The 22,932-nt window shown below is 44.7% G+C and overlaps 1 pseudogene; it reads left to right on the top strand.

Moving 5' to 3' along the window:
* Positions 1-13,086: 13,086 nt before the first annotated feature.
* Positions 13,087-21,845, top strand: LOC119299927 (annotated as a pseudogene).
* The last annotated feature ends 1,087 nt before the right edge of the window (positions 21,846-22,932 follow it).

Here is a 22,932-nt window from a genome sequence, read left to right as displayed (position 1 = left end):
ACAAACACACCATTGTGTTGTTAAAGACGAGCGGGGAGGATTTAACTCCGCAATTCTAAAAAAAAAAAGAAATTAACTCCCAATACTTTGGATGGTTTGTACGCGGGATTGTGGGTGAACATGAGATAGGAGTATGATATAACTTAACATATAATTGCAATCGGACTGTGTTTAACTTGGCTGGATGGTCAACTTTTCTCCGGTGCAACGCACAGGCATATGTGCTAGTGAATACTTATGCAATTTTTTTTCACTTGTTGGGCTCGGTTGGGAAAATCGGGCCACCCACCTGGAATTCACGGGATCGGTGGCGAATACTACAACGAAAGCTATTTCTCGCAATCGGTTCGGGATCAGATACACACATTTGGCTAGATAATTGGCTACCACGTGATTACAAGCTGAGACCAATTTTCCCTATTTCAACTAACCCTCCGTGGTATGTTTCGGAGCTTATTGACCCAGTTATCAGAACATGGAACAAGCAAGTGTTGATGGAGCATTTTATCGGTCCAGATGTGGACGTCATAATGCCTGACTTTTGGGCGTGGCATTATGATAGAAGGGGTGTGTTTTCAGTAAGATCAGCCTACAAGATGATCAGTGGTATAAAGCATCAACGTGAAGACTGGTTTGAGCACAGACCGAGCCACTCAAATCATGAATCTGTTAGTAAGTCTTGGTCTCAACTTTGGAAGGTAAAATTCCGTCCAAGATAAGGATTTTCGTTTGGAGATTGGCACAAATGTCACTGCCAACGGGATCAATTCGACACGACGAAATATGGCAACGACGCCGGCGTGTGATTTATGTAATGCAGAGGTCGATTCCTGACGGCATTCGTTGTTTGAATATCGCATGGCACGCTGCGTTTGGGCTTTGGGCAATGAAGAGGACCTCGCGAGGGTGCTTATAACTATGTGGGCGATTTGGTGGGCTGGGAGAAGGGCAATACATGACGATGAATTCCAGAGCCCGCTGTCCACAATGTGTTTTGTGAATCGGTATTTGCAAGACTTAGAGATTGCTATTGTGAGATCCCCTAGTGCACGCACGCAGCCCGCACAAGCTAGAGTTCAGCGATGGATCCCCCCTGGTGAAGATGCGGCAAAAATTAATGTTGATGGGGCTCTGTCCCGCAATGGAAGAATGGATGCTTCGTCAGCTGTTTGCAGGGACAAAGATGGCTTTTACATTGGGTCCTCGGCTGTGGTTTTCGACGGTCTAGTGGACGCTCCAAATTTAGAAGCTCGAGCTTACAATGAGGCACTTGCACTTGCTCAAGATCTCAACCCGTCACATGCGGTAATAACATCGGACTGCATGCAAGTTGTATCAGACATCAACGGAGTTGTTTCTTCTTCTTCTTTTGCTTTAGTTTTGAATGAGATTAGAGATAGAGCTACAGATTTTGTAAAAGTTTGTTTCCGTTTTGAAAATAGGGAGGCAAACTTTGGAGCTCACGCCTTAGCTAAGGCAGCTTCGTCGCTCCCTATTGGTCGCCATTTGTGGCTAGGGATCCCATCAGACATTGCTTATATCCCTTATGTCTTAATTGTTGAATAAATCCCTAGTTTCACCTCAAAAAAGAAGAAGCTATTTCTCGCTTATAGTGAGACCAAAGATACACTCGTCTCAATGATTTCGCCTATGCATTCTAGCTGGGCGTCCCATTTATTCTTCTTGTTGCCGTGTTCGCTCGCTCGAGGACTCAAGGTGTCAATCACTTTACTGGTTGGTCCGGTTTCCTTTAAGTTTTTTTTGGTTTTTTTGGTTTTTTCTTTTTCTTTTTGTTTTTTCTTGGCCTCTTCTATATGTTTTTATTTGGTTTTAGTTTTCCTTTTCTCGTTTATTCTTCTTGCTACCGCGTTCGCTCGCTCGAGGTGTCAATCGCTTTACTGGTTGGTCCAGTTTCCTTTTAGTTTTTTTTTTGGTTTTTTCCTTTTCTTTTTCTTTTTTCTTGGTCTCTTCTATATGTTTTTCTTTGGTTTTAGTCTTGTTTCTTTTAACCAGATTTCCATGTTTATTCATTGATTTTTTTCTTCGTTTTCTTTGATTTGTTCTTGTTTCTTTCTTGTTTTCAATGATTTGTTTTCTCTTATTGCTTTTATTTTTATATACTAGGAAAAAGTATTTGTGCTTTGCAACAGGAGATAAAAATAATATACACCTCTAACCCAATAACCACGACTCAATACCCCAATAGATCAACGTTCTTTATTTGAACATGACATCTTATTTGTGCTGACACTTATCCTCCTTCCCACCCTCACCGACCGTGGTTCCAGTGTTCACACAATAACAACGCGTTTGAATATGGTCAATCCTAAGGCGTCTCTCTCTTAAATTTGCTTTCTTTTGCCCTTGCGAGGATTTGCTGACGCGTGCATGCATCGTATGATTTCCTTCGTCTCTAATCTAGTTTTGCTAAGGTGTTCATTTTCAATCTAGATCTGCACCGATACGAAAAAAAAGGCGGATCATGCACTATTGATTAAGATTGCACCTTAAATAGCATTTTAAAATGGTTTTTTAACATAGTGCAAACGCAAACGCTCACATGAACGCACACACGCACACTCTATCCCTATGAGCACCTTCAAGAGACTGAGCCGGCATATAATGTGAGCACCAGGACTTGAACCGTGGTGGGCTGGGGATACCACTGTCCCTCTAACCATCCAACCACAGATTGGTTTGCAGCATTCTAAAATGGTTAACAGGTAAATAACACCATATTCAGATTCTATAGATTTTCTAATCAAATTTCATATATAACATGTTAAAATCAGAGTAATGGTTTAAAAGATTTGACTAATTTTTAAAACATATGATATGGATTACGGGTTGATTAAACCGAACATTTTTTCCGACTCACATAAACTGGGACCACTGGTTGACTTGAGAAAACTACACTGGGGTTTTCCATAAAAAATAAAATATTTTCTTTGGAGTCAATTAAACCTGTATTGTGGGTTGATTTCAAGAAAGAATAAGGGGGTTTCTACAAAAGTACGCGCCAGACAGGCAGAAGCACTACTCTCTTTATTAGTAAGTAGGTATATATATTTTCCTGCCTTCTTTGTTTCTTTCTCGGTTTTCTCTGTTTTTCATCCTTTTTGCTGTGTTTTTCTTTTTTCCTTTTGATTTCCTTTGTTTGTTTTTCGTTTTTTTTCATTTTCTTTGTTTTTCTTTTGTTTATATGACAAAAATTTGATCATGTGTTTCTCAAATGTTAAGCTTGTATATCAAAATGTTGATTGTGTATAGAGAACATGTAGAACGCACATTAAGTAAAGTAGACATCAAAACATATTTTTTAAAAGTAATTTTTTTAATAAATGTTAAACATGAATATAAATATTTTATGGATGTATATGAAATATTCTACACGGCGTGTGCGAAAATTGTTTTATTGCCATTTAAAAAATGCTCCACACATGATCAACATTTTCTTATGCACGTTTAACATTTTTTCAGTACATGATTAATTTTTTTGGTACACACTTCTATTATTTTTGTATACATGTCAAACATTTTTAAAAATGATTAATTTTGTTTATACACATTGTATATTTTTATATACATTTTTTGTATACATGAGAGAGATTTTCCCTATACACATTTAAAATTTTCAAATGCTTGATTAACATTTTTTTCAAGTCTTACGTAAATTGTTTTTTATAATACACACACACACACACACACACACACACACATTTTTATATGCACATTTAACAATTCTAAATGCTTGATTAACATTTTTTTAAATGCTGGATTAATATATTTTTAATACATTGTATATCTTTTCATATACATGAGAAACATTCTTTGTGTACACATTTTACTTTTTAAAATGCTTGATTATCCTTGTGTTAATGTTTTCCGTAAAGTGTTTTCTTTAATATACATATTTTTACAATAATTTGGAAGTATGAACAAAATTTTAAAAAGAAAGCAAAAACTATCTACACAACAGGATTTGATAATGCGCTGCCTCCTCGAGGCGAACAATTTTAGCCACAACGGCTTACGCTTATTTGCTGAAAATATTGGGCAGTGCATCTACACTCCTTGTGGCCACATGGCCCATGGACACAGCACTGCGTGGGCGAGGGTTGTTTCCACCTAACGTTAGGTGAGACATAGACGCGCCCATGGATCCTATTCCATGCGCAAGTTGAGGATAGCAACCAAACACGCACCCCTGCCACGGGAATGGGCCGCACGGTCTCACACTTCATTCACCTTGCATCTTTTCGATCGGAGCAAACTTCCGTGGCGTCGGAAGCAAAGTTGAGTACCATTGGAGACAAAATGTGTTTCACAAAGAAAAGCAAACTTATCTAACGTTGTAAGCTCACTATGCTAAAGTCATTAATTCTTTTATTTCTTCAATTCCAGAATTAGCTTACACTAGTAGAAAAAGGATCAAACGTGAAGCACATTAGTGCCGGTTTGAATTTGAGCCGGCACTAATGTGTACATTAGTGCCGGTTTCAACGGCTAGCCGGACCGCTCTCATTAGTACCGGTTCGTGGCGAACTTTTAGCACCGGTTCGTGCCACGAACCGGTACTAAAGTAAGTGGTGGCAGGATGTTGTCAGTCCGGGGCCCCTCCAGCACCTTTAGTACCGGGTCGTATCACGAACCGGTACTAAAGGTCGTCCTACATAGACCCTTCGTCCACCCGAGCTCACTCTGTTCTTCCCCTTTCCCCTCTCCTCTCTGTTCTTTCCCCTCTTCCTCTCAAGCTCATCACACATTTTGCCAAGATTTGAAGGCCCCCATCCATTCAAATAATCACAAAGGTTAGCAACTCTTTCCTTTCATCTCTCATTGCTAGATTAGCTCATGCAATGCTTTATATAGTGATTGATTTTTGAGTTTAGTAATTTGGGAGGAATTATATATATGTGCTAGTATTTGATTTATATGCAATATGAGGTCAAAAATAACACTTAGTTTTGCATATGTAGGTGTGGTTTACTTAGTACTTTCTAAATCTCCGTCGTAACCACCGTCGATCGCTCGCAACGTCCCGTCGGCGGAACCACCTTCTGGTGAGCCTCTTGTTCATGAAGTTTTATATAAAAAAATGATGTTTGTGTGATTTGGATGTATAGTTACTCGTATAATTATCTTACCCATACGTTGTTTGTTATGCATAGCGCCATGGTTTTAATATCCGTCCCCGTCGGCCCTCGTCCGGGTTATGATTCGGATGTGGTATATTCTCTTTTAAAATTATTCATTGCATTTCGTGTTTATGACAAATTATGCCCATCAAGTTGACATAGATATTTGTATGTAGGAGGTAGTTGAACCCGAAATTCCAACCGACCCTATTGTCGAGAGGTTAAATTTAGTTGAAAGAGAAAACGAGGATTTGAAGAAAAAATTGAAAAGAATTGAGAGGGAGAAGATGGAATTGGAGTTGCATGTTGCCGATGTCGTCGATGATCACAAGATTAAGATGGAGAAAATGCGCTTGAAGATTAGAAAGATTAGAAAATATGCCATTCATAGTGAGGCTTGGTATCATTATGCTGTTGGATCAATTGTTACCTTAGTTGCGATATTGATCGCATTTGTTGTTGCATTTAAATTCTTTAGCTAGAGAGTTATTGTAACATCCCAAATTTTCAATTTGGAATGTTATACATTAGATCATCATGCATATCATATTTTATTTTGCTTTTGGTTTTGATCCTAGAAAATCCTAAGCGACTCAAGGACCCACGGAGAGAGTTGGGGATTTCGTTATTTACATATTTGAGTTTTCTCAAATTTTGTAAACAGGATCATTTGATTTTATTTATTTTATCATCAATTATTTCTATTACAAAAATATGAGAGAGAGAATAAAATGACTTTCTCAAAATATAGAAATATTGAGGATTTAATAAAAAAATCAAATAAGATTTATTTCGGAGTTTTTTCGGTATGTTTATTTGAATTTAGGAAAAATGCGTGTTTTTCAAATTTGTAGTTTGGGCCCAGATAAATGTTCACTTTATCAGGCTTGATTTTAGAAACACGGGAAAATTTATTTCGTGATTTTTGGAGTCCGTTTAGTATTTCTTTTTATTTTTCTTTCGAGCGGATTTAAAAAAAATGCGGAACTGACTTTGGGCCGTACTCGTCCAGCACCGCCGGCCGAGGCTTTATAAGCCGCTGCCCCGGCCCGAGAGAGAGCCCAGCCACCCAGCCCCGAAACCCTAACCCTAGCCAGCCGCCCCGCCGCCGCCGCCGCCGCCCGCCGCCCCCGCCGACCCGCCGCCCACTCGCCGGAGTAGCGCGCCGCCCGAGGTTCGCCGCCGCCTCGTTTTCCGTGCCGTTTAAAAAAAATCTGTTCGTCGTTTTTCTTTTTCGTCGGATCTTTCGCGGTTATTTTCTGATCACGATTTCTGATCCGATTTTCGTTTTAGTATAACTTTTTGCTCGTTTATCGGAATCAGGCGATTCAAGCGCCTGGAGTTTCGTCTAGAAACCCTCTTTCCGAATAATTAACTTAAACAAGTTTTTGCTACTGTAAAATTTGGCTTAGATCCAGATTACTAGAACGAAGTTGTTTCTTTCGCCGTTTGTTTTCTTTTGCTTCGTTCGGTTTGATTCTTTTTGCCAACCAGGGTTCTTAAGTTGAACTTTTTGGTTAGATCTTCTATTCGTGTTTTACCTGTGCATTAGATGAGTACTTATTGTATGCTTGCTTGTTTGTTTGCGATAGAATACCCGGAGTGCGCCGCCTGTTACGTTGAATCTCTAGGTTTCGCGGATCATCAGCAAGGCAAGTAACACTTTGATCATACCTTTTTCTACAACCCAATTTTATTGCATTAGATCAATCCTCACACATTGCATGAATAGGATCAAATTAAATTGTGGGATGGGAAGTAGATGAGGTAGTACCTATTACCTGTTTATTATCAAACCTTTGGGAGTTACTCTGCGTTTGCTTATTATGCCATGCTATGCTAGTAGACGTGGATTGGGTGAGTGATATCCATGACAGATGTGAGAATGTTAATTAATGGTTTATCTAAGGTGGCAACTTAAACACACATCTGGGTGGATTGAGGCACCTGGTTTCCAGGACTTGCCTGTTTTTCTTTTGGACCGCCACCTAGGCCCAAAGGGATCATGAGATTATTCATACTAGAAACTTTCGTGTGCAGCCACAAGCCATTATGGGCTCTGGCATAATTTTTTTTTCTGTTTTTTAGTTATAGAAACATTAGAAATGTTATAGAAATGTTAGTTATATAGCATTGTTAGAAATGTTATAGGAATGTTAGTTATATAGAAATGTTAGAAATTTTAGTTATCAAAATCCAATCATTAAAAAAATGTTACTTTTTGCGGGCATACAGCTAGTATTTGTTCTCGACGATGCCCGGCCCGCATCCTCGCCGTCGACCCGTCCGCGACGACGTCCGGCTGACCCATGTCCAGGACTGGGCTCTGCCAGGCTGGCACTGGGAGGTGCTGCCTGGAGGGGCACGCCGCTTGATGAGGAACCCGGTCCCGGGTCCCGTCGTCGACCCTGATCTCGTTTGGTGGCGTTCGCGTGGGCCAGTGTTGGTGCGGCGGGAGCCGGCCCCGCCAGAGGTGGTACGACGCCGTGTCAGGGAGGAGGACGAGCACGTCCATCGCTACATGGTTGCGTTAGAGGGCGGCAGGTTCTCTAATACCTGGTAGTTTCTTCAAGGATCTCACTTCAGCTATGATCCTATGAGGGTTCCTTCTCTTTGGGTGTCCACCGCCCGCGCCGCAGGAACCACGAGTGTCCTAGATTCTTCTGTAGTATTGGATCTTTATTAGCTACCTAGCCAGTGATGTACTCGATATATAATATTTGAGACGATGTATTCGAGATTATATATTATTCGAGACGATGTATTCGAGATTATATCTATTATTCGAGACTATGTATTCGAGACTATGTATTCGAGATTATATCTATTATTCGAGACGATGTATTCGAGATTATATCTATTATTCGAGACGACGTATTCAAGATTATATTCGATGATGCTTATTATGTACTATGATTGATTCAGTTTTTCCTTATTAATTGATTGCACCCATGCATTGTAATTTGAATATATTCCTTTTGGATTAGTTAAACAAAACCTATGGCGGACAATGCCGGCAGAGAGGGAGAAGAGGACCTGTTCAATATCATACGCAATCCTCGCGGGCCAGATGATGATCAGAATGAAGAAGATTATGATGGCTCCGAATATCTAAACAACACCGGGGAGGGTGATATGATATTCGATCGCGACGACCGAATTGATGAAGTCGTGAACTATGAACATGACGAAGAAAATGTTGATCTTGAAACAACAAAGACCGGCGAGGTATATATATTTATATAAGCAGGCATCTGGTGATCATCACATGTTTTATATGACTTGAAGATATATTAACAAATCGATCTTTCTTCTTTCAGCCATCCGGATCGAGCAAATCTTCAGGCAACAGGACGAAACGAGGCCCGAATAAAAAGTTGAAGGAGGGTGTAAAGTACAATATCGAGGCAATCAGACCTAATGGCGAACCATTCGCGCCTAAGAAGATTGCGGACAAGTTCGTTCGTCAGTGCGGAGTTCTTGTGAAGGACCAACTCCCGATCTCCCTTCAAGAATGGAGAGAGCCATCAAAGCCACGTCCAGGAGTTACTTTTGTCGACGACAGACAAAAACAGTTGCTTTGGGAAACGCTCATGGAACATTTCACCCTACCAGATCATTTCACAAATGCAGATGTGGAGAAAGTCAAGGACGCTGCTCTTAGGAAGATGGCGGTTGCATTCAAGAACCACAAGATTTGTGAATGGGCCAAGTACGTCAACGGAGGAAGGAAGACTCCAGTATTCGAGGGAACACTAGAGAACCAAAGTGCTCATTGGGACGATTTCGTGAAATTTAAGGATTCAGAATTATCTAAGGAACGGTCGAGAATAAACAAGGCCAATGCTGCAAAAAAGGATAAGTTCCATAAGCTGGGGCCAGGTGGCTATGCGGTGGGATTGCCTAAGTGGGATAAGTCTGAGAAAGAGATGCTGGATGCAGGTGTCACTCCAGAAACATTGCGCTAGCCCCCCAGGTGCAGGACTTGGTTCTATGCGCATGGGAGGGAGTTGAACCCGAAGACAGGCAAAGTTTCCAAGAAGGCATGTCTGGACGGAGCCGAAGATAAGCTACTTGTTGCAATAGAAGAGGCTCGATCCGGGTTGTTCGAGCCCAACAGAAAGAACAACGAGCTTACGCGTGCCCTGGGAAATCCTGAACACCCGGGAAGAACACGAGGCATGGGCGCTATTCCGTGGTATGAGGGGTTTTTGGACTGGAACGCCGACTACAGAACCCATGCGAGAAAGAAGATTGCGGAGGAGAAGAAAAGGAAGATGGAGGAGGAGCAGAGGAAGCTAGACTATGAACGCCTTCAAGGCCTAGAATCAGCGCACGCGGACTTGGCAATCAAATTCCAGCGGCAGCAGGAGCAGATCGACTCACTTAGCCAGCAAAGGGGGTCTCAGCAGCTAGCGGATGATCCACCAATGGATAGCACCATCCCATCCATGCCGAGAAGCAGCGTGGGTTCCGCCCCGGGCGACGCATTGCTGGATAGCTACCCAGTGGATGACATCATGGAGAACTCTAACTGCGAGCTACACTTCAAAATGAAGAACATATCCATGAAGGTGGCGGACGCCCTTACTTTTACAAATCCCCCCGAGGCAACCTTCCATTGCAACCCGATTCCAGCGGGCTATACTCGTGTCTTGGTTGATGAGGTGGTGGACCAATATTCGAGGCTAGAGCTTGACATTCCTGGAGGTGACGATGAGCACACACTAGGAGAGGCCAACCATCGTATCATCCTATGGAGAAAGGATTGCATCATCTTTCGAAGGCCACTGACACGGCGTCATCTGACTCCTCGTCGCAGTCCGCCACCGAGTCAGCAGACTCCCGCTCCTCCAAGTCCACCAATGCGTCAGGCCACTCCTCCTCCAAGTCCGGCAAAGTGTCAGGCCACTCCTCCTCCAAGTATGGCACAGCTTCAGGCCACTCCTCCTCCAAGTCCGGCACAACTTCAGGCCACTCCTCCTCCTCCAACTCAGCCACGCCAGCCGTCTTCGCCGCCTCAACAATCACGGAAGAGAGCCGCCTCAGCTATGGTGTGTAGCGGCACAAGTCGAGGTAGTACTGCAGGTACAAGCGGAGGCAAGCGATTTCAATATGGTCCAAGCCTCGCGCCTCTTCCGCAGAGGCCTTATGACAAGTCCGAGGAGGAAAACGTAGCCATATCGAAGGCCGAGGTGGAAGCCCATTTTGCACCGAAACCGCCACCGCCGCCAAGGGAGAAAGTGCCTGTGGAAAAGATTGACCACTGCATTCGTATGGCTAAACCACCAGCTCCCAAGCCTGTTGACACAGACTATGAGCGCCACCCCAGGAAGTTAAATCGAGCACGTCTACAGAAAGAGGCGAGCTCGAGCTCGAGAAAATCAGCTGGCAAAAGGAGCGGTAAAACCGTTCCCCAGCTGGGAGAACAGGCTGCACAATCAATCCCCCCGCTTGTTGTGCCAACAACACATGAGAGTAGGCGCGCCCAATATTATTGTGGGCAAACCGTTAACGTTCCCGGGGTGGACGATGTGGTAATAACCGAGGAGCATATTGCGCAGGCTAAATCGATCGGGATCACTGTTGGACAACTCCTCGATATCGAGCCCATGTCTCCGACTAGAGAGGAGGAAATAAAACGAAAATATGCCCGGGGCCAACCTTTGGTCGAGCCAGAGGAGGTCAATAAGCTCCCAACGAGAATGTATGAATTGCATCAATGGTACATGGACATTACCAAGATTTCAAATCAAGAGTCCCTCATGGTGAATGTCAACGAGGAGCATTACTACCATAAGAAAGCTGTGACCGTTGAGGATTCAGAACTTTTTCAGCTATACAATAAAGACGCACTCGACAAATCTATCGTCAGTTGCTATTGTCTGTAAGTGATTCCTTTCTGTAATTTAAGTCTCAAGCTAGCTGATCATTTTGATCAATCATTACCTGTAATTATCCTTATTATATTCTTTTTTGTGGTATTATGCAGGATGAAGATTTATAAAATGAAAAAAGATGGACGCGGGTTCGTTGACCCAAATACCATTAATGAATACACATAGAAATTAGATCCATATCACGCAAAATGTGTAGAGGAAAGCATGCTACAGTTCTTCAAGGAACTCAAATACAATGAAGATATACTACTTCCTTACAACTTTCAGTGACTCACACTGTCTTGTACTACAAATTCTGTTTTTCTCTACTAGCTATAGCTACATGTTTTTGCTTACATATGTCCGCTTAATTAAGACATGCAAACATGTGTGCATGCAGATATCACTGGATCTTGTTAATCATTAAAGTTGATGAAGGAACAGTTGAAGTACTAGACTTGCTACTTAAGAAAGCAAGTGACTACACCATCATGAACGGGATAGTCAACAAGTAATTTCAATCATTATTAACTATATCTCGGCCTATTTAATTAGTTCATCATTTCCTGATAAAAACTATTTAATAACCCATTTATTCATTTTCTTTGTCGGCGGGCAGGGCTTGGGCAAAGTTCATCAGGGTCACTCCAGGCCCATGGAAACAAAGTCTGAAATGGTATCGACCCAAGGTAAGTAATTAAGTAGTACTAGCTAGCTGCCATCTCTTTAATTATCATGCTTGATTAATTTTTATCTGATCGAAATTCCATTCTCGTAAAGGACCTGAGGCAGGCGCCGGGGAATGATCTATGTGCATACTACGTTTGCGAGAACATTCGCATGATGGCGTCCAAAAGGAGCAAATCTCAAAGACAGGAGTGGATACGATATCGATTGTCAGAACACTATTTACAATTTTTACACCATTATCGATATCTAGTCACACAACTAATACACATGCATATTGATCTCCTTCTTAACAGTTCAAAAAGGTGCGGGACAAGCTCCTAGCACAGGACCGCATAGAAGCAATTCAAGAGGAAATAGCGGGATTTTTGCTCGACCAGGTCATAGATCCCAAAGGAGAATACTATTACCCGCTACCGGCCTCATGAACCACTTCCAATTGTTATCGTGCTCCGAAGGCACCAATTAGCTAAGCTAATGCCACTGGCTCCGAAGGCACCAATTAGGAGAAATTGTATATATATATATATATATATATATATATATATATATATATAGACACACACACATGTGTGTATATATGTGTGAATTAATTAATGGTGGTTGTGAGACATTCGGTGATTATATGTATATATTATGATTGGTGCTACTAGAAATTCTATTTGTATATATGCATAACGTGTATAATATGTAGTATCGTAAAATACCAGCAAACGAAAAAGAATTAAATGAAAAACACAAAATTAAATAAAAAAGAAATCATAAACCCAACCCCCCTCCCAATATTTTAATACCGGTTAGTGACACCAACCGGTACTAAAGGGCTCCCTGCCCCCGAAGCTGGCTCGTGCCACGTGGTTGCCCTTTAGCACCGGTTCGTGCTGAACCGGTACTAAGGAGGGGGGGGGGGGGCTTTAGTGCCTACATTTTAGCGCCGGTTTGGTTTAGCGCCGGTTACCAAACCGGCACTAAAGGGCCTTACAAACCGATGCTATTGCCCGGTTCTGCACTAGTGTTAATACTCCCTCTGCATCAAAACGTCTTGTATTCTGGTATATGGATATAGTAAAAGTCAGCAACCACCAATGGTCACAGGGGCGCTATGCTAAATTCTTTTAGTATCCTTCAAATTTAAAATTAGTTTTTACTACTAAAAATCAGCTACGGCCAATGGTCTCGGGTCGCACTCGGCGTCGGATCAAAAAATGTCGCACTCACGCACGGCTCAAGATGTGGTTCTGGGTCATGTCGGACTGGGACTCCATAATCACAACCGACTTACGTTCCCCTCCACTCCATATATATCAGGCCGGGGTGCATCGTCGAACCCATTGATCTCTGATCTCTAGCTTGCCATGGAGGAGGAGCAGCAGTCCGCCGGCATGGCCGATCTCGCCGCCCGCCTCACCAAGCGACTCGCGGACGCCAACAGGGACCGCAACCTGGTCTTCTCGCCGCTCTCCATCTACGCCGTCCTGGCGCTCCTGGCCGTCGGCGCCAGTGGGGAGACCCTGGAAGAGATCCTCCGCGTCCTAGGCCACCCGTCCCGCCGCGAGCTAGAGGACTACGTGGAGCGTCTCTTGGACGGATCGTTGGATCCTGACGGCGGTGGGCCGACCGTGGCGTTCGCGTGCGGCGTGTGGAGCGACCTGAGGCGGCCGCTGAAGCCCGCCTTCCGCGACGCTGTCGTCGGAAGGTACAAGGCCGAGGCCAGCTCCGTGGACTTCCGCAACGACCCAGAGCTAGCGAGGGCGCAGATCAACGCGTGGGCCGCTGCTTCCACGAGGAACCTCATCGACTCCGCCGTCCCTCGGGGAACCGTACACCGGAACACCCACCTCGTGCTGGCCAACGCCATCTACTTCAGGGGCAAGTGGGAGGTGCCTTTCTACAAGAGCTCGACCAAGGACAGGCCCTTCCACCGGCACGACGGCACCGCCGTCGACGTCCCCTTCATGACCAACCACAGAAAATACTATCACTACATGGCCGTGCACGACGGGTTCAAGGTGCTCAAGCTACCCTACGAGAGCAGCACAGCGTACACCCAGCGGCACTGCATGTGCATCTTCCTCCCGGACGCGCGCGACGGCCTAGCGAGCCTGCTGGACAAGATCACGTCGTCGTCCCCGGCAGGGTTCCTGCGCGAGCACCTGCCGACGCGCAGGGTCAAGGTCGACCAGGTGCTGGTGCCCAGGTTCGAGCTCTCCTTCAGGAGCAGCGTCACCGCCCTGCTCAAGGACCTTGGGCTCCGGCTGCCTTTCAGCCATCGGGCCGACCTCTCCGAGATGCTTAACGACGGCTACGAGTTCCGCGTGCAAGACGTCTTCCAGAAGGCTGTCATCGAGGTCAACGAGGACGGAACCGAAGCCGCCGCTTTGACCTCCCATGACGTCACCGCGAAATCCTCTCAATACCCGCCGGAGGAAGTGCTTTTCGTCGCCGACCACCCGTTCGCCTACTTCATAGTCGAGGAGGAATCGCATGCGATCCTCTTCGCCGGACATGTCGTCGACCCTAGCGATGCTACCGGGGTGGTGATTCCATCAGGGGAGCGCAGCACAACAAAAGGTAAAATTGACAAGGTCGATACCGAATCCGGCCGCAAGAGGCGGAGGGATGAACAGCCGCAATCTTCCCACGGACACAGCTCCAGTAGGCAGCATCGACGGGACGAGAGTAGACGAGCGGCCAGCAGCGAGTACAGAAGAGAAGAGAGTAGATATTATCGAAGTGAGCGACGGGAGAGGACGAACAACCCGCGGAGAGAATATAATACTAAGATACAGTTTTGCTAAAGCACATCTAGATGTGCTATAAGTATTGCACATCTAAGTCCTATGTCATTGATCTGATGTTGAGATTTGTGTGGATATTTTATTTTTCTTTCTTTTTTTCCTCTTTATGCTTGATTCACTTACTTAGATTTGCAATAACTAGAGCACATCTAGATGTGCCTTAGACACACCCTACTAGATACTATTGATAGGAAGTACGCGATCAACTGAATGAAATAGTTTCTTCATTTGACAGAAGCATGCTTGCAATACTTATGTGAAAAAAATGAATTGAATACATATTAGATAATCCTAAATTTTTTACTTAATGCAATATTAAATGTGAGCTATATTATACGAATGTATTTGTATGCATAGATTATGGACCCTTGAGGACTGGCCTTCATGGAGGTCCCCGAGTGAACAATCGTTCTCGGAGAGGTAGAAATGAGTAAAGCTACCACCCGCAAAAAAAGAGAGTAAAGCTACGTGTACGGATTATTATAGGGGTTTTACACACTGATCTCACACCGATCCAAGGTGACACCCTATGCACCTGCATTGGGTTCGTTTGGGAAAATCGACCCACCAAACTCGCACACCCGCCAGCGTGAATGGGCCGCAAGTTATTCTATTTTTAGTTTTTCATGTTTTTCTTCCTGTTTTTTTTCATTTTCCCCTTTTCTTTTTTCAATATCACAGACCTTTTTTGAAAATGCATAAAAAATGGAATCATGAAAAATTCTTTATTTCATGAACCTAAATCACCTGCCATTTTTACATTTTGTAAAAAAAAATCGTGAATGTTTTTTGAATTCACAACCTGTCTTGAAATTCATGAACTTTTTTGAATTCGTTATATTTTTTGAATTCATCAATTTTTTTAATTCATAAATATTTTTTCCAATTCATGATTTTTTTAAATCACAAACATTTTTTAAAATTATGAACATTTTGTTTTCAAAAAAGGGAAATAGCAAGGCTCAATTGGTGAACATTCAAATTCAAAACTTTTTTGCAAGCTTGAATGTTTTTTAAATAGCAAAATGAAATACAAAAAAGGTGTAATGAAAAATCAAGGGAGCCCGCGCCCGCAATATACCAAGCAAAGCGTGCAGGTGGGTGCGCATTTGCTCGCTTCCCCCATAGGAGCACTCCTGGGGGAATTTAGTTAGTTGGAAGGGTTCGTAGGATGAACATAATAAGCCCGCTTGTCTATCATTTTTGGGTACAAACAAGGAAATGCTTTCCTTGGCATAATACCCTGAGGAAGTGTTGAACAAGCCAACGATACTGATTGGGCCAGCTGGTCCAGAATCCAAGGATGGATACTGGGAAATAGCGTGAAATGGGGAAGGCCCTATTAGATGTCCTTTTTTGAAATGCCATTTACAGAAAACAATGTTTTTCGTGGTTAAAAAGGCAAAAAGAAGGGCATAAACTTGGAAGGGGATAAACATATTTTTTTATGGACCCCTAAACTTTGTCATCTGAAACAGGCATACACACCCCCGCAAAAAAAGAAACAGTCATACACAAAAACACAGAAATGAAAAAAATTATTAGGGCACTAAATGCATAAATTTTCCGGGGTTGCCATCTCAAAGAATCTTAACTAAAAAGGAAAAAATGGATAAATTTTCCAGGGCCCCTTAATTTTCGTATATCCATAATCTAGATGATAAAAATGCCACACATTGAGGGATTTCATGTGTACATGCATATAATCGAAGGGAGCAAATTTTTGTGATGCCTATCTTAAATAGAGAAGTGTTGCATATCTGGGAATTTCATATATTGCCATGGACAAAATTTGTAGTTACAAAACCCCCTACCAACACATACAGTTTAGAATTGTCAGGGCAAAAATGACAACCAAAATTGTTACCATGGCAAAAAAATGAAAAGGATGCCATGGCAAAGATATCTTAAGCCAAAAATGGCTACATGATGTAATTGCCATGGCATCACATCATAAGTTGCCATTGAAAGAAGACATCTTAAGCCACATCGTGGAAAAAATTAGTTGCCATGGCAAACAAAAATATATGTAAAAAAGGCAGGCTATCAAACCAAAGTTTGCCATCCTATTAAAAGAATAATGCCAGGGATAACACATATTATTAAAGTCATGTATATATGCCTAACACACTAAATACTCCATTCATATTGTGAAATCTAGACCAATTTGTGAGCTACAAATATGAATTTATCTAAATCTACTTGTATTCATGGTTGGAGTGTGAAGTTGTCATGCTTCACGTCATGGTTGTGGTGTGAAGTTTCCATGCTTTCATTTGATGTCTATATTTATATTGTTCCATGGTTGGTTAAAATATGTTGCACAAGCATCAATTTTTTTAAACGTGTAGCCATTCTGCCAGCACATAGGGTCAAAAGTATGTGACACGGACTACGAGGGACTTTTTTTTTGCGGGGAAAAAAGGGAATTCATTAATTAAGTGGCAGCGATGTCTGCATTACATAGGTCCGGAACCTCGTCCGGCCCAGAATGAAGCCACACCGCAGTGCGCTTCTTTATTCGACCAAAGTTCGCTAAAAATGACTAACAGTGTTTTGTTCACGCCTCACAAGCTTAACTAAAAATTCACCATGTTCCCGAAGACGCGAAGTAATCTCGTGGATCAACATCATATGCTCCGATCGGTCGCCAATACCTCCTTCAATTAGTTTTACCACTTCTGCGCAGTCCGTTTGAATCACAAAAGGCAGCTCAGACCACTGGGTAGCCAGGGAGATGCCTTCTGAACATGCAGCAAGTTCAGATTATAGTGGTGATGCACACTGCCTTAACTCACGGTAGGACAAAAAAATAATATCTCCATGTTCACCCCGGAGGACCATGCCAGCTCCTGCAGTTCCGTCCTTGGCAGAAAAGGACCCGTCGATGTTGAGTGCAGCCCAGCCGGCCGGCGGTGCCTCCCATCCAAGTGATGATGGCTTCTCACGCTCAACATGTGATAACAATTTCCTGCTGTACAAAGGCGCAGCTACCATTTTTCCTTTGATGTGATCTCCATGAGGGTACGCCTGGATGGCTAGCAATGAGTTGATATAGCTGGTTAGGAATCTGGTCGAGGCTTCGACCGGCGGTGGTCGGTTATCGTGGACGATCTCATTCCTCACATGCCAGCAACGCCAAATCGTCATGAGCGTATACATCCGCTCCTCTGGTGACAAGTCTGCGAGCACATGAAAAAGCCACTCTGGCCCAGTGTGCATGACTCGACGGATGTCTGGAATATTCCATTGCCGCGCCATAGCTTGCCACAAGGCGACCGCATGAGGACATCTGCAAAGAGCATGAAAAGTGTCCTCCGGTTCGGTAGCACACACAGGACACAAGTTAGATACTTCAAGGCTACGCGCATGTTTATTAGTCCATGTGGCCAGACAGTTCATCGCCACCCGCCAAGCAAACACACGCACCTTAGGAGGAGGAGCGCACCTCCATCAAAAAGCCCAGACGGCTCGTCGCCCGTCCGGTGCCCTGCTCACTGCGACTGAAGATGGACGAAGACGTTCATCAAGTGCAAGCCGGTACGCGCTCCGAACCATGAAGATACCATTACGCTCCGGTTCCCAAGCAAGGACATCCTCTTCGAGCCGTGGAGAAGTCCGAATTTTAGCAATCTGCTCGACATCTACCGGATTGAAATATTGTTGTAAAAGGTCCATACGCCATGCACCGCGTTCATCCAGCAGCTCAGAAACTCTTCTCAGACGGCATCGCCCCTGCACGGTGATAGGCTTGCCAGAGCCACCGTTCGGGATCCAACGATCTCTCCATACACGAATGGATTGCCCGTTGCCTACCCGCCATAAAATACCATGCTTCAGAAGCTCCAGCCCATGCGCCACTGCTTGCCAAGTTGGTGAAGAGTTGGACGGGAAACAGTGTCCACAAGGAGGCCAGATGAAAAATATTTAGCTTTCATCACTTGTGCACACAGACTGTCCGGGTTTGAGAGGATTCGCCAAGCTTGGCGTGCCAGCAAAGCTTGGTTGAACAAGCAGAACTCACGGAACCCCATGCCTCCATGTGACTTCGGTCGGATCAGCTTCTCCCATGCACGCCAATGCGTTTTCCGCCGCCCTTTTTCAGCACCCCACCAGAAGTTACGCACCATGCGGGTGAGATCATCACAAGTTGACGCAGGCAACCTGAAGACGCTCATTAGATATGTAGGTAGTGCTTGGGCAATGGACTTTATTAGCACCTCTCTCCCGCTTTGTGCCATCGAGTCACACCACATGATGAACCTCTTTGTAAACTTTTCCTGGATGTTCTGAAAACGACCCTTACTCATACGCCCATTAGGAGTGGGAAGTCCGAGATATTTCTCTTTGAAGCTAATATTCTGCACGTCCAATACACGTACCACATTATCCTTGTCACCTTGACTGCAATGTTCACCAAAAAGGATGGAGCATTTTTGAGGATTAATTAATTGTCCGGTAGCATTAGCATAAACATCCAGTACTCCCTTGATGCACTGCACCTCACCTTCTGTTGCACGGAAGAACAAAAGTGTATCATCAGCAAACAATAGGTGTGAAATCCCGGGTGCCCTAGGACACACTTTCAGTGGTGAAATATGTGTCTCTTGCGCCTCCTTCTTCAGCAAGGCCGCTAGTCCGTCCGCAACAAAGAGAAAGAGGAATGGTGAAAGAGGATCTCCCTGCCGTAGCCCTCGCGACGGTGCAAATGAATCTGAGCGGGCTCCATTAATTTTTACCACGTATCTCACTGAGGTGACACATGCCATTATCCATCTCACCCATCGATGATCAAAGCCCAACTGTTGCATCACTCGCTCCAGGAATACCCAATCCACTCTGTCGTAAGCCTTAGAAAGATCAAGCTTATATGCACAATAGCTTCTGTCCGGGTTTTTCTCATGTCGGATGAAGTGGGTGCACTCAAATGCCATAAAGGCATTATCAGTAATAAGCCTTCCAGGTACAAATGCACTTTGCTCCGGAGAAATAATGTCTCCCAGAATGGGTCTTAGTCAGTTGACTAAACATTTAGAAATCACCTTATATATAACATTGCAAAGGCTGATAGGACGGAAATCTGATAACTTGACCGGCACATTAATCTTGGGAATCAAAACGATGGTAGTCAAGTTGACTCCCTCTGCCATCTGTCCTGACGCAAAAAACAACTGCACTGCTGAGATAATATCTTCCTTGACAATAGCCCAATGTTTCTGAAAAAATCTTGTCGGGAAGCCGTCAGGTCCCGGGGCCTTGAGAGGACCAATCTGAAACATCGCGTCGCTAATTTCCTTATCAGTAAAAGGAGCACACAGCCGGTCATTCATATCTGCCGTAATCTTTCGCTCAAATAAGGACACCACTCGGTCTGCATTTAGAGAGGCATCAGCAGTAAAAAGATCTTGAAAAAATTCCAAGGCCATACCTTCCATCACGTTCTGGTTAGTGTGCTTCACCCCTGCACTATCCATCAGGGCTTTAATTTTATTTTTTCTTGCTCTCCATACAGCTCGCCAGTGGAAAAACTGTGTGTTATGATCCCCCTCCTTGAGCCAATCAATACGGGATCGTTGGCGCCATAGCATCTCTTCTCTGTACAACAATCCGTCCAAGTGATCCGACTCTTTCCGAATTCTTTACGATCTGCATTCATGTTCATGAGCTCCTCTAATCTGCACCTCGACTTTTCAATCTCCTTGATCACGTTCCCAAAAGTCTTCCTACTCCAAGAGTGGAGCTTTTCCATCATCTTGTCTAGAGAAACTTTTACGTCATGCAGCCCATGTTTGGCACCCCCATCACGCCAAGCTTCAGCCACCACTTCCTCAAGAGCAGCCTCTCGCTCCCACATTACTTCGTAACGCCGAACACACCTCACCCTGCCACCATTTTCAGGTATGCACATCACAAGGAGAGGGAGGTGATCCGAACATGAGGAGATCAGGTGCTTCACTGATGCCTCAGGAAATTTATTCCTCCAAACGTTGTACGCCACTGCACGATCCAACCTTACTTGCACGTTAGCCCGCCCGCTGCGCTTATTATCATAAGTAAACGGGTAACCAGAGAACCCAAGATCTGGAAGATTGCAGGCCTCAAGCACGTCCCGGAAAGCTATCATTTGCCCAGGTGACCTTGGTGTATCCGACAAATGCTCATAGTCCCACATAACTTCATTGAAGTCCCCAGCCAAGAGCCAAGGTAGATCATCCTGAGCTTTCAATCTTTTTAGCCCTTCCCACATTAGGTGTCTATTTTCCACCCGTGGTTCCCCATACACAAAGGTGATTCTCCATAGTTGATCATCAGCAGGTAACCGGACATACGCATCAATCCATCTTCTATTGCAATCACGAATATCGACGTACAAAGACTCATCCCAAAACAATGCTAGACCACCACTATTACCATCACTACTGACTCCTTCAAAACCACGAAGACCGACTCTATTGCGAAGACGATACATCTTTTCTATATTCTGCCTAGTTTCACATAAAAAGATCATGCTCGGGGAATGGACTCGAGTGTGAGCCACAAGATCACGAATTGTCGAGGTGTTCCCCGCACCCCGACAGTTCCACACAATGCAATTCATTGCTCCTGACGGGGCACCACATCTGGCCCCGTCAGTTTACCGGCGGCCCCTGGGCCGGTCGCCTCCATGTCCGCCTCACACGCTGTGCTGGTTGCTTCATCATCTACCTGGTGCGCCTCCGTTTTCCCTTTTTCCGAATGCCTCCAACAGAACTTCAACAAACGGCACCAAGGCCTTGCCGCCAAGTTCAGCCTGGACATGGCCAAGCAGGCCATCCACATGCCGCTTACCCAAGATAGAATCATTGTACACCATTGAGTCCAGAACGCTGTCAAACGAAACCTCGAGGGAGTCGAGGCCTCTCATGGCAGGAATCATGTCGTCTGGTTTAGGAGCATTGTCTCTGATCACAGTGCTCCATGCCTCCTACCTGTTGGTACTTTTTTGCCTCCTCCTGCACTCTTCTTTTTGTGTGGCCTAGTCGTATCTCCACCATGTTTTTCAACAGCTCGTGCATCAAACTGCACCTTCATCTGCTGTACCTTACTGCACTCCGGCTGCTGATTGGATAACTGCAGCCGTATCCTTTCCACCTCACTTGCCAGCTTCTCGTCCGTCTCTGCCTCACCCATTTTTTCCTGCTCCTCAAAGGCATCGTGTGCATCCACTCTTTCTGGTATTTCATGTACTTGTTCGTATGAAGTACTCGCTGCTGATCTGGCTGCTTGACATGTGGCCGAACCCACACTACCCAGGGAGAAATCCATCCCACGCCGTGCCCTTGGATGCCCAGGTGAAGGTGTGAATACCGGCCTCTGTTCATATTTCTTGTACGGGGAGCAGCGGAGAGAAGAATCATACGCTTTTGATGGGAACCCCAGCTTCTTCTTCTCACAAGCCTCTTTGTCATGACCCAAGAACCCACAGAAGAAGCAAAAAGTGTGGAACTCGCTCGTACTTCAGTTTAAACGTGATGTGTTTAGTCACACCTTTTGCATTGTACTCAAGTGTGACCTCCTTCTGCAATCTTTTATTATAGGGCAGCTTCACACGAATTCGTAGGAACTCACTCGTACCATGGCCAAAATCCGGTGCATCCACTTCCCAAACTTCTCCCAACGTGCCTCCCAGAGCATTACCATAGGCCTTGGTCTGTTTCTTCCAAGGTACATCAAATACCCTCACCCAAACTGGCACAGAATCTAGTGCCATTTCAGACGGCCGAGCATCACTATCAAACGGCCTGACCAGCAGTGCATCCCCATCATAAATCCACGGACCACCCCGAGCCACAAATCTGTAGTCTCCTTCCGAGAAGAAGGTAATCACGTAGTAGTTTTTCTGCACTGGTTTGAACTCCACTCCTGTTCGCAGCTGCCATATTTTCTCAAAGTGGTCAGACAAAGTTTTCGCACTTGGGCGCTTCTGCGATCTGTACAGGCTCATGAGCTTCCATCCCATCTCCTCTTCATCTTCATCCTCGGCGAAGTCTACTGCCACAAAGGCGACGTCATCCATGTCCAATTCCCCTCCGATCTGCGCGTCAACTCCTGTTGGTAGCCTACCTCCAGATGAGGGTCCGTCCCAGTTTCTATCCTCCATCGACGCCTCCTCCTCCCCTGAATACATACTCGCTGGCCTGCTCATTACTATCGTGCCGCTACCATGATGCTTCGGGTGGGCGGGATCCTCATCGGTTCCCCCAAGATCACCCCCACCTCTAGCAGCAAGTGACGACCGCGACATCCCAGACGATGGACGAGTTCTTCCTGGGTCAGGATCTGGTGGATTGGCGGCGCTGGGCGAGGATTTTGTGCCACACCGATTCAGGTTGCGACTATTAGTAGGCGCCGTAGCCGTTGGAACGTGGCAGTTGTGTAGAACACAGATCG

Source organism: Triticum dicoccoides, chromosome 5A (genome assembly GCF_002162155.2).
Source record: "Triticum dicoccoides isolate Atlit2015 ecotype Zavitan chromosome 5A, WEW_v2.0, whole genome shotgun sequence".
NCBI lineage: Eukaryota > Viridiplantae > Streptophyta > Magnoliopsida > Poales > Poaceae > Triticum > Triticum dicoccoides.
The sequence above is the reverse complement of the archived record's forward strand: the minus strand, read 5'-3'. Positions and strand labels throughout refer to the sequence as shown.